At 28.6% G+C, this 11718-nt stretch overlaps 2 pseudogenes; both read right to left on the reverse strand.

Annotated features, from left to right (window-relative positions):
* Positions 1 to 272: 272 nt before the first annotated feature.
* On the reverse strand, positions 273 to 1178 carry LOC131182110 (scopoletin glucosyltransferase-like; annotated as a pseudogene).
* Positions 1179 to 5031: 3853 nt separating this feature from the next.
* On the reverse strand, positions 5032 to 5974 carry LOC131182508 (scopoletin glucosyltransferase-like; annotated as a pseudogene).
* Between the last annotated feature and the right edge of the window lie 5744 nt (positions 5975 to 11718).

The raw sequence follows: 11718 nt of genomic DNA on the forward strand, positions 1-11718 counted from the left end.
AAAAATTATTGCTTTACAAAATTAAGACATGTCAATATACTAACTCTACCAAAATATATACCCAAATATGATATATACTTGTGGTATTACTAAAACCACAATAAAAAGCAATAAACTAAGATATGTTACTAATAGATCATTGAAAAACTCCTGCTAAATATTAAAAAAAAATGTCTAAATTACCTAAAATAAGCTAAAACAAATCATTCTCAAACACATGGAAAAAAGACTCAAAATAGAACATCAATCCTTAGTTGACATTGTCTTTTTCACTAATAGATGTAGATAACAGAATTGGGTTTCTTGGAATCAAGCCATTTCAAACACTCGTTTTCACTAATAGATGCTTCATTCCCTCTCTGTGCTTTATCTTCAATTCCCCTGTTGCATAGCGAACGGGCCAATAGGCCATGCCCTTCTGCCTAAGACCTTCCTGTAATAATCAACGTAAGCTGGCTCGACCTCATAGAAGCTGTTGACAATGATCCCAAAACTCTTTAACTCTGATTCTACAATTTCACTCATTAATTTGCTATAGTCAGTATCAAAGTCTTGTCTCAAACCATCTGGAAGTTGTTTTCTTGTCAGCTTTATCTCGCTGAGAACATTAGTCAGGACAAAGGGTTTTGAATCCGAGGAGACTTTCTTCTGCGACTCATGCAACCTGATACATTCTAAGGTGCATAAGGAAAAGAAACAAGTGCCTTTAAACACTAACCTTGGAATCCCAAATTTGGCAGCAGCATTGGTAGCCCATGGAAAGAGCAAATCAGCAACAAGGCAATCAGGTTGGCACTCTTGGAGGAGCATTTCAAGAGGTTCTTGGAGCATGGTTGTCGCCTTGTTAAACCTGAAAATCAATTCGAAACTACCATTATGGGAAGTGATAGAATCCACGTTTTCACATCCTTCTGGTAGTCCAGCCTCCACGGGAGGGAATTTAAGGGTTCGAATATCAATGTCGACACCCAAACCTTTAGTTCTTTGGATAGTTTTGGAGATAAGAGGTGCATTGAGAGGAGTGGTGATAATGGTAGCCTTTAGGCCTCGCAAAGCAAATAGCTTGGCCAAATCCACTATTGGAATCATATGGCCATGAGCCATGTAGGGAAAGACAAAAATATGCAGCTGATGACCCAAACTATCCATTGATTGATTAATTCCGAGAAGACTTGGTGCTGTAGAAGAAGAGAGACAGAGAATGATCAATGAAGATGAAGGAAAGTTTGATATGATTTTGTTCTTCTATCTTTGGTATGACCAAATGTACTCACATGAAGGTGTTATTTACATGCAGGCTCTTGGGCATATATGGCTAGTTGGTTGTATATATTTCTATGTGCGATTTCAAGCTAGCTTTTATGGCTAGTACTAAATTGGATACGTTCTTCTTGAAGTGGAAATTCTTACCTACCCCTTCGATAATAGGGAAAATTATATAATTCATTTATTATAAATATAAGACATAAATATATAAAAAGACCCATATGTTAAGTACTAGCTGTAAATATTTTATATTTCTATAAAACGTAATTAGAATCTCGTTGAAGGAAAGAAGTATTTTCATTTTTATTTGTTATTTAAGTTTTGATAATTTAAGAAATTTTTGCCTCAACATAATGTATCTTAGATTTAAATAATTGGATAAATTTTTATCTAAACTTTACCTCTCGTAAACCTAAAACATAGTATTTTAACTCACATATTAAATAAATAGAATCTAAATATTCATATTTTGAATCCATAACAAATCAGATCTAGATAAGTTTCTCTAATAATTCCACTTAATAAGGTAAAGATGGAAGCCTCCTAATTTATCAATAAACTAGATTCAATTTCATTGAAAATAAAAAAAAAAACTATTTTAAAATTTTAAAATGTATCAGATTTATATTGTGAAAATCACTAAAAACTTCGGAAAAAAACTTTAATTTCATGCCTCATTTGTTTTGCGGGAAATAATTTGTATATGGAAAAATGTTTTTTTTATGAAATATGTTTTCTAAAAAATTGTTTTCTATGAAAATATTTTCATTATTTGGTTGCAATGTTAAATTAATGGTATGTATTTATATTATGTATATACAAGTGTTTTTCACATTTCAATAAAATTATTAAAGTTTAAAAAATAAAAAATAATTTCTTTATCTTTTAAAAAGAGGAAGTTCTTTTCCTTAAAAATGATTTAGTTTTTCAATTGATCAGGAAAATATTTTTCATTGACTCATTTTCTTGAGTGCCTTAAATATTAAAAAATATAAAAAATATTTTATAGCCATGAAACAAACGGAGTCTTAATGTGCATAAGTTGACTTTGATATCTTCAAAGTAAATTAAAAAAATGATTAATTTTGAAAGGCTTGATGATAAAAATAATTCTAAACATTTTTTGAATTTTTTAATTATGTCATTTTTTTATTGACAATTTTGTTTTAATTATAGTTGAAATATGTATATGGTAGCTGATTAGGAATATATATATATATATATATATATATATATATATTTCAATTGTGGGACTACATATATGAATCTTATCATTTTTAAAATTAATATTTTATTATAATTATATGGCCCATAATTTAAAAGTAATATTTTTATTTTAATTATTTAGCATGTAAACATTTTCAGTTTGAATTTAAATTGTTGAATAAGTTAGTAGTTAATTTTAAAAATTAAGATAAATTATTAAGAATGTGAGAAATAATTATAAAAATTTTAATTTTTTTAATCATTAGGCATTTGAAAATGATTACATTGAGTCATAGCTAATTCATATTATATGGACCACTTAATAAAAAAAAAATGGGAAAAAAAAAAATTCCAGCTCAAACTAGTCTCATAACATTTAATTGCATTCCTTGTTCTTCTTTGGAGATAAGAAGAAGATTCAAATGGTGATTTGGAAGTGGAAAGCAATATTAGGAAATACCTATTACTTATTTACTTATTTGGCATGTGCCTAATTATATATTTACTTATGCAAGGAATTATGATGTCATTTATGCCATAAGTTAGACTAAAGACGAGATTTCTTACTACTATTGTTTGCTATGAAATTAATTTAGCTTACTAATAAATTGAAAATTATGGATGTGTTAGATATTGAGTGTATCACTTCTTTAATATCTAAATCAAATGAAAATGAGAATTGATTATACTAAAGTGTTTTTTGCTAAAGATTCGATATTCAATTCAAAATAAATGCATATTGATATTGAAAAGGATTGTATTTACTAAAATTGAATTAACTGATTGCTGTAAAAATAAATACAAGGCTTGAAAATTAAACAAAGCTATTAAAATTGAAATTGAAAGAATAATTGAAAGGATAATTGACTAAAATTGAGTTTTGAATTGTTGTTAATTGGGTAAATTTCACTCGTGGTACATGAATTTTAAGGTTGGTAATACTATGATACATAAATTTTAAAATTTAACTTAAAACCTTATAAACGATCATAAATATCACTTTAAACCCCATACAACCTGCAACAACCGGTTTAAAGGTTAAAGGATGACGTGGTCGGACAAGATTAAAAATAATCTTTCTCTTTTCTCTCTCCTCCATGTAATATCTAACTCTTACTTTTTCAACTTTATTTATCTTGAATATCTTCCCTTTCGCATCTCTCTCTTTTTGATAAAAGGTGAAACCGAGTTTCCTTTTGCTCACTCTTTTTTCTTCAGGTTTGTAGTTGAAGGATGTTTTTGTGCTTTTCTTTTCTTTCTTTCATTGATGATGTCTCAATTTAATGAGAGATGGTTATCACCCAATGGTTGTCATCTTTTCCTATGTGAAGAAGAATCGAAACTAAAAACATCATGGACCACTGGATTACATGGAAGAAGGTTCTATGGATGAACTAACTATTGGGTTTGTAGAAATGAAATTTTCATCTAGATCCGTGATCATGATTTGGGTAAATTTTTTTAATATGGATTTTAGAGTAAAAGAAGATATTTATAATGATATGGGTTATGGGTTTTTATATAAATAATGCTATGATATGTATTTTTTTCAATTTTTCTGAAGCAATTATTGTTATTATTTTGAGTGGGTTGATCCAAAATTTCCAAGCGAGCAAATGTTGTCATAGTTGATTTCTTGAATCGAATCAAAAGAATGGAGTTTGAGAGAGATGTGGAAAAGAAAGAGATTGAAAAAATTATAGGAGATGGAAAATGGTTGTGGCATGTTTCTTCTTTGTGTGTGATTGGAAGAATTTTCTTTTGTGCTTAGTATAAAAGCTTATTAGAAATGTTGGGTTAGGCTAAAATTTTGTTAATATTTTATAGTTGTTTTAGGCCAAAATTTTGTTAATATTTTATAGTTGGCTCTTTTGTGTATTTTGATAAAACTTTATGTGTAATGTAATTTGGGTTAAGATATTATTGCTTTGTATTGCTTAATATATTTAATCAATTATGTAATTTTAATCATTTGGAATGCTATAATCATTATGATATTTGATAATTCTTGTTTGGGTTAACATTGCATAATTTTTTTGTAATATATTATTTTTTATAGTAATTTCACTCTATTATGTAATTTCAATATATTTGGACTGAAATATTTAGAAAATAACTCAAAGTCATCAAATTTCAATTTTACTCTATAAATGAGAGGGTATAAAAATTCATTAAATCTTTCATAATATTAACAAAATCTAAAGTAAATAATAACAAAAATTAATATGAAATAAATTATATTTATATATTCATATAAACAATCAATGTTCAATAACAATCATGTTCCACATATCCAAGATATGCTTCAACATTGAATCAATAATATATTCATTTGATTCAATATTTGAAGCATAAAAATTATTGCTTTACAAAATTAAGACATGTCAATATACTAACTCTACCAAAATATATACCCAAATATGATATATACTTGTGGTATTACTAAAACCACAATAAAAAGCAATAAACTAAGATATGTTACTAATAGATCATTGAAAAACTCCTGCTAAATATTAAAAAAAAATGTCTAAATTACCTAAAATAAGCTAAAACAAATCATTCTCAAACACATGGAAAAAAGACTCAAAATAGAACATCAATCCTTAGTTGACATTGTCTTTTTCACTAATAGATGTAGATAACAGAATTGGGTTTCTTGGAATCAAGCCATTTCAAACACTCGTTTTCACTAATAGATGCTTCATTCCCTCTCTGTGCTTTATCTTCAATTCCCCTGTTGCATAGCGAAACTGGGCCAATAGGCCATGCCCTTCTGCCTAAGACCTTCCTGTAATAATCAACGTAAGCTGGCTCGACCTCATAGAAGCTGTTGACAATGATCCCAAAACTCTTTAACTCTGATTCTACAATTTCACTCATTAATTTGCTATAGTCAGTATCAAAGTCTTGTCTCAAACCATCTGGAAGTTGTTTTCTTGTCAGCTTTATCTCGCTGAGAACATTAGTCAGGACAAAGGGTTTTGAATCCGAGGAGACTTTCTTCTGCGACTCATGCAACCTGATACATTCTAAGGTGCATAAGGAAAAGAAACAAGTGCCTTTAAACACTAACCTTGGAATCCCAAATTTGGCAGCAGCATCGGTAGCCCATGGAAAGAGCAAATCAGCAACAAGGCAATCAGGTTGGCACTCTTGGAGGAGCATTTCAAGAGGTTCTTGGAGCATGGTTGTCGCCTTGTTAAACACGAAAATCAATTGAAACTACCATTATGGGAAGTGATAGAATCCACGTTTTCACATCCTTACGGTAGTCCGGCCTCCACGGGAGGAATTTAAGGGTTCGAATATCAATGTCGACACCCAAACCTTTAGTTCTTTGGATAGTTTTGGAGATAAGAGGTGCATTGAGAGGAGTGGTGATAATGGTAGCCTTTAGGCCTCACAAAGCAAATAGCTTGGCCAAATCCACTATTGGAATCATATGGCCATGAGCCATGTAGGGAAAGACAAAAATATGCAGCTGATGACCCAAACTATCCATTGATTGATTAATTCCAGAAGACTTGGTCTTTGTAGAAGAAGAGAGGCAGAGAATGATCAATGAAGATGAAGGAAAGTTTGATATGATTTTGTTCTTCTATCTTTGGTATGACCAAATGTACTCACATGAAGGTGTTATTTACATGCAGGCTCTTGGGCATATATGGCTAGTTGGTTGTATATATTTCTATGTGCGATTTCAAGCTAGCTTTTATGGCTAGTACTAAATTGGATACGTTCTTCTTGAAGTGGAAATTCTTACCTACCCCTTCGATAATAGGGAAAATTATATAATTCATTTATTATAAATATAAGACATAAATATATAAAAAGACCCATATGTTAAGTACTAGTCAGTAAATATTTTATATTTCTATAAAGCGTAATTAGAATCTCGTTGAAGGAAAGAAGTATTTTCATTTTTATTTGTTATTTAAGTTTTGATAATTTAAGAAATTTTTGCCTCAACATAATGTATCTTAGATTTAAATAATTGGATAAATTTTTATCTAAACTTTACCTCTCGTAAACCTAAAACATAGTATTTTAACTCACATATTAAATAAATAGAATCTAAATATTCATATTTTGAATCCATAACAAATCAGATCTAGATAAGTTTCTCTAATAATTCCACTTAATAAGGTAAAGATGGAAGCCTCCTAATTTATCAATAAACTAGATTCAATTTCATTGAAAATAAAAAAAAAAACTATTTTAAAATTTTAAAATGTATCAGATTTATATTGTGAAAATCACTAAAAACTTCGGAAAAAAACTTTAATTTCATGCCTCATTTGTTTTGCGGGAAATAATTTGTATATGGAAAAATGTTTTTTTTATGAAATATGTTTTCTAAAAAATTGTTTTCTATGAAAATATTTTCATTATTTGGTTGCAATGTTAAATTAATGGTATGTATTTATATTATGTATATACAAGTGTTTTTCACATTTCAATAAAATTATTAAAGTTTAAAAAATAAAAAATAATTTCTTTATCTTTTAAAAAGAGGAAGTTCTTTTCCTTAAAAATGATTTAGTTTTTCAATTGATCAGGAAAATATTTTTCATTGACTCATTTTCTTGAGTGCCTTAAATATTAAAAAATATAAAAAATATTTTATAGCCATGAAACAAACGGAGTCTTAATGTGCATAAGTTGACTTTGATATCTTCAAAGTAAATTAAAAAAATGATTAATTTTGAAAGGCTTGATGATAAAAATAATTCTAAACATTTTTTGAATTTTTTAATTATGTCATTTTTTTATTGACAATTTTGTTTTAATTATAGTTGAAATATGTATATGGTAGCTGATTAGGAATATATATATATATATATATATATATATATATATATATATATATATATATATATATATATATATATATATATTTCAATTGTGGGACTACATATATGAATCTTATCATTTTTAAAATTAATATTTTATTATAATTATATGGCCCATAATTTAAAAGTAATATTTTTATTTTAATTATTTAGCATGTAAACATTTTCAGTTTGAATTTAAATTGTTGAATAAGTTAGTAGTTAATTTTAAAAATTAAGATAAATTATTAAGAATGTGAGAAATAATTATAAAAATTTTAATTTTTTTAATCATTAGGCATTTGAAAATGATTACATTGAGTCATAGCTAATTCATATTATATGGACCACTTAATAAAAAAAAAATGGGAAAAAAAAAAATTCCAGCTCAAACTAGTCTCATAACATTTAATTGCATTCCTTGTTCTTCTTTGGAGATAAGAAGAAGATTCAAATGGTGATTTGGAAGTGGAAAGCAATATTAGGAAATACCTATTACTTATTTACTTATTTGGCATGTGCCTAATTATATATTTACTTATGCAAGGAATTATGACGTCATTTATGCCATAAGTTAGACTAAAGACGAGATTTCTTACTACTATTGTTTGCTATGAAATTAATTTAGCTTACTAATAAATTGAAAATTATGGATGTGTTAGATATTGAGTGTATCACTTCTTTAATATCTAAATCAAATGAAAATGAGAATTGATTATACTAAACGCAGTTTTGCTAAAGATTCGATATTCAATTCAAAATAAATGCATATTGATATTGAAAAGGATTGTATTTACTAAAATTGAATTAATTGATTGCTGTAAAAATAAATACAAGGCTTGAAAATTAAACAAAGCTATTAAAATTGAAATTGAAAGAATAATTGAAAGGATAATTGACTAAAATTGAGTTTTGAATTGTTGTTAATTGGGTAAATTTCACTCGTGGTACATGAATTTTAAGGTTGGTAATACTATGATACATAAATTTTAAAATTTAACTTAAAACCTCATAAACGATCATAAATATCACTTTAAACCCCATACAACCTGCAACAACCGGTTTAAAGGTTAAAGGATGACGTGGCTGTCCAGACAAGATTAAAAATAATCTTTCCCTCTTTTCTCTCTCCTCCATGTAATATCTAACTCTTACTTTTTCAACTTTATTTATCTTGAATATCTTCCCTTTCGCATCTCTCTCTTTTTGATAAAAGGTGAAACCGAGTTTCCTTTTGCTCTCTCTTTTTTCTTCAGGTTTGTAGTTGAAGGATGTTTTTGTGCTTTTCTTTTCTTTCTTTCATTGATGATGTCTCAATTTAATGAGAGAAGGTTATCACCCAATGGTATTCCTCTTTGCCGATGTGAAGAAGAAGCGAAACTAAAAACATCATGGACCAATGCATACCCTGGAAGAAGGTTCTATGGATGCACAAACTATGGGGTAAGTAGAAATGAAATTTTCATCTAGATCCGGCAGTCATGATTTGGGTAAATTTTTTTAATATGGATTTTAGAGTAAAAGAAGATATTTATAATGATATGGGTTATGGGTTTTTTTATATAAATAATGCTATGATATGTATTTTTTTTTCAATTTTTTACAGAAGCAATTATTGTTATTATTTTGAGTGGGTTGATCCAAAATTTCCAAGGCAGGCAAATGTTGTCATAGTTGGGCTGCTGAATCGAATCAAAAGAATGGAGTTTGAGAGAGATGTGGAAAAGAAAGAGATTGAAAAAAATTATAGGAGATGGAAAATGGTTGTGGCATGTTTCTTGCTGTGTGTGATTGGAAGAATTTTCTTTTGTGCTTAGTATAAAAGCTTATTAGAAATGTTGGGTTAGGCTAAAATTTTGTTAATATTTTATAGTTGTTTCTGGGCCAAAATTTTGTTAATATTTTATAGTTGGCTCTTTTGTGTATTTTGATAAAACTTTATGTGTAATGTAATTTGGGTTAAGATATTATTGCTTTGTATTGCTTAATATATTTAATCAATTATGTAATTTTAATCATTTGGAATGCTATAATCATTATGATATTTGATAATTCTTGTTTGGGTTAACATTGCATAATTTTTTTGTAATATATTATTTTTTATAGTAATTTCACTCTATTATGTAATTTCAATATATTTGGACTGAAATATTTAGAAAATAACTCAAAGTCATCAAATTTCAATTTTACTCTATAAATGAGAGGGTATAAAAATTCATTAAATCTTTCATAATATTAACAAAATCTAAAGTAAATAATAACAAAAATTAATATGAAATAAATTATATTTATATATTCATATAAACAATCAATGTTCAATAACAATCATGTTCCACATATCCAAGATATGCTTCAACATTGAATCAATAATATATTCATTTGATTCAATATTTGAAGCATAAAAATTATTGCTTTACAAAATTAAGACATGTCAATATACTAACTCTACCAAAATATATACCCAAATATGATATATACTTGTGGTATTACTAAAACCACAATAAAAAGCAATAAACTAAGATATGTTACTAATAGATCATTGAAAAACTCCTGCTAAATATTAAAAAAAAATGTCTAAATTACCTAAAATAAGCTAAAACAAATCATTCTCAAACACATGGAAAAAAGACTCAAAATAGAACATCAATCCTTAGTTGACATTGTCTTTTTTTGCATATGTGCTTCATTTTCCTTTGCCTCCTCTCACTTTAAGTTTCCTTGCTGCATTCGACCTTCCTTTTACCCTAGATGTGTGAGATGCCTCTTCGCTATTAGATGCATTTGCTTGACCCTGCAAAATATAAAAAATAAATAATAAATAATCTTAACAATTCCTTCAACTTAGTAAATACATTAGTTTGTGTGCATTTTTAAGATGTAGTTGTATACCAAATGTTTGCTCAGTTCCATCATTCTCAACATTAGGTATTTTGCTCTCATTATCATTCCTTACATCAATATCATGTTAAGATTCAAACTCAGACCTATTACCAACTTTTTGCCCTATTCCATCATCCTTAGCATTAGGTATTTAGCTTTCATTGTCATGCCTAATTATATCTTCACCAATATCATCCCCATTTGCACTTGTATGCAGATAGTCATTATCTGTTATGGTTTCTTCATTCATGTTAAGAAAACAATTTGCAAAACCACTATAACTAGCTTGTCCAAATTCATATGTGCATGCATTACTAATCCCATTAAATCTTTCAGTATTTGAAAACCCTAAATCATCAAATGTCCCTTGCACATGAAACTCCTGACTCCCCCTGTCACACCCTACTACTCGTAAGATGTAAAATGTTTCCATAGTACACCTAATGAATTACCGTACTTCACCTACCGGTAACCCATTAAATATACTACAGGGGATTTTAAAATAATTTCCGTTCATTTTGGAATTGGTGGGTAAATTTTTTTTTTCAAATATTAAAAACCTTTATTTAAAGTCCAAACATAATTGTAACACCCTCCCAGTAGCAACTCCGTACATTCTACTGTTCCGGTGACCGGTGTCGGTCCGGACAGCTAGAACGTCCGGAAAAATATTTAAACTAAAGTGAGGAACCATAATTAACTCAAATATTAATAAGAAAAATTTAGTAAAAATTTTAGAAATAAAATACAACCAAGTTAAACGAGCCGGTGCCCTAGCGAGGGGTAACCCAGAGGAAAGTTGCGGTTCTCGCAACTAGGAGCCCTAGACCCGGGGGAAAAATTATAAAATAATTTTTGGGACTCCAGAGAAGGGTTATTGAGGTTCCTATGGCATTAGAATGCCAAGAAAATAATTAGAAAAAATTTTCAATCGGTACAGACAATTTTGACCCGTTAATCCAAACGGAGGGCATTTTGGTCATTTCGCCTTCAGAGGTGATTTTTGACCGACTTGTCCAGTTAAGTAAATAATTATAATGATCTAAAATATGAATAAATATTGCTAAAAATTGAATTGAAAATGAGTAGAGAAAAGAAGAAAAGAAAATGAAGGAAAATGCTTAATTATGACATATGGTGAAGTCATTTAAAAGCCCCCCTCCAATCACCATTTGACAAACCAATAAAAAGAGATAAAAATGACTTAAAATGAGATAAAAAACAAAGGAAACCAGCAGTTTCCTTCTTCATACGGGCTGGAATAAGAGAGAAAGAGAGAGAAAAGGAAAAGAAAGAAAGAAAGGAAGAAGGAGAAGGAGATGAATAGTAGCAGAAATAGGGGTTCAGCAGGGCAGCATATTTCTTTTCCGTCCAGGTGAGTTTGGCTCAACATCTAAGGCTGATTTTTGGATATGTTTAAGCTATGTATGTGTGGAAGTTATGGTAAAAATTTGGTGATTGTTCAACGGTTGGATTTGGAGAAACATATTGTTGAACACAGGCTGTCTGTAGGTTGAATTCTGAATTTTGGCTA

The sequence above is a fragment of the Hevea brasiliensis genome, chromosome 8, assembly GCF_030052815.1.
Source record: "Hevea brasiliensis isolate MT/VB/25A 57/8 chromosome 8, ASM3005281v1, whole genome shotgun sequence".
Lineage (NCBI taxonomy): Eukaryota > Viridiplantae > Streptophyta > Magnoliopsida > Malpighiales > Euphorbiaceae > Hevea > Hevea brasiliensis.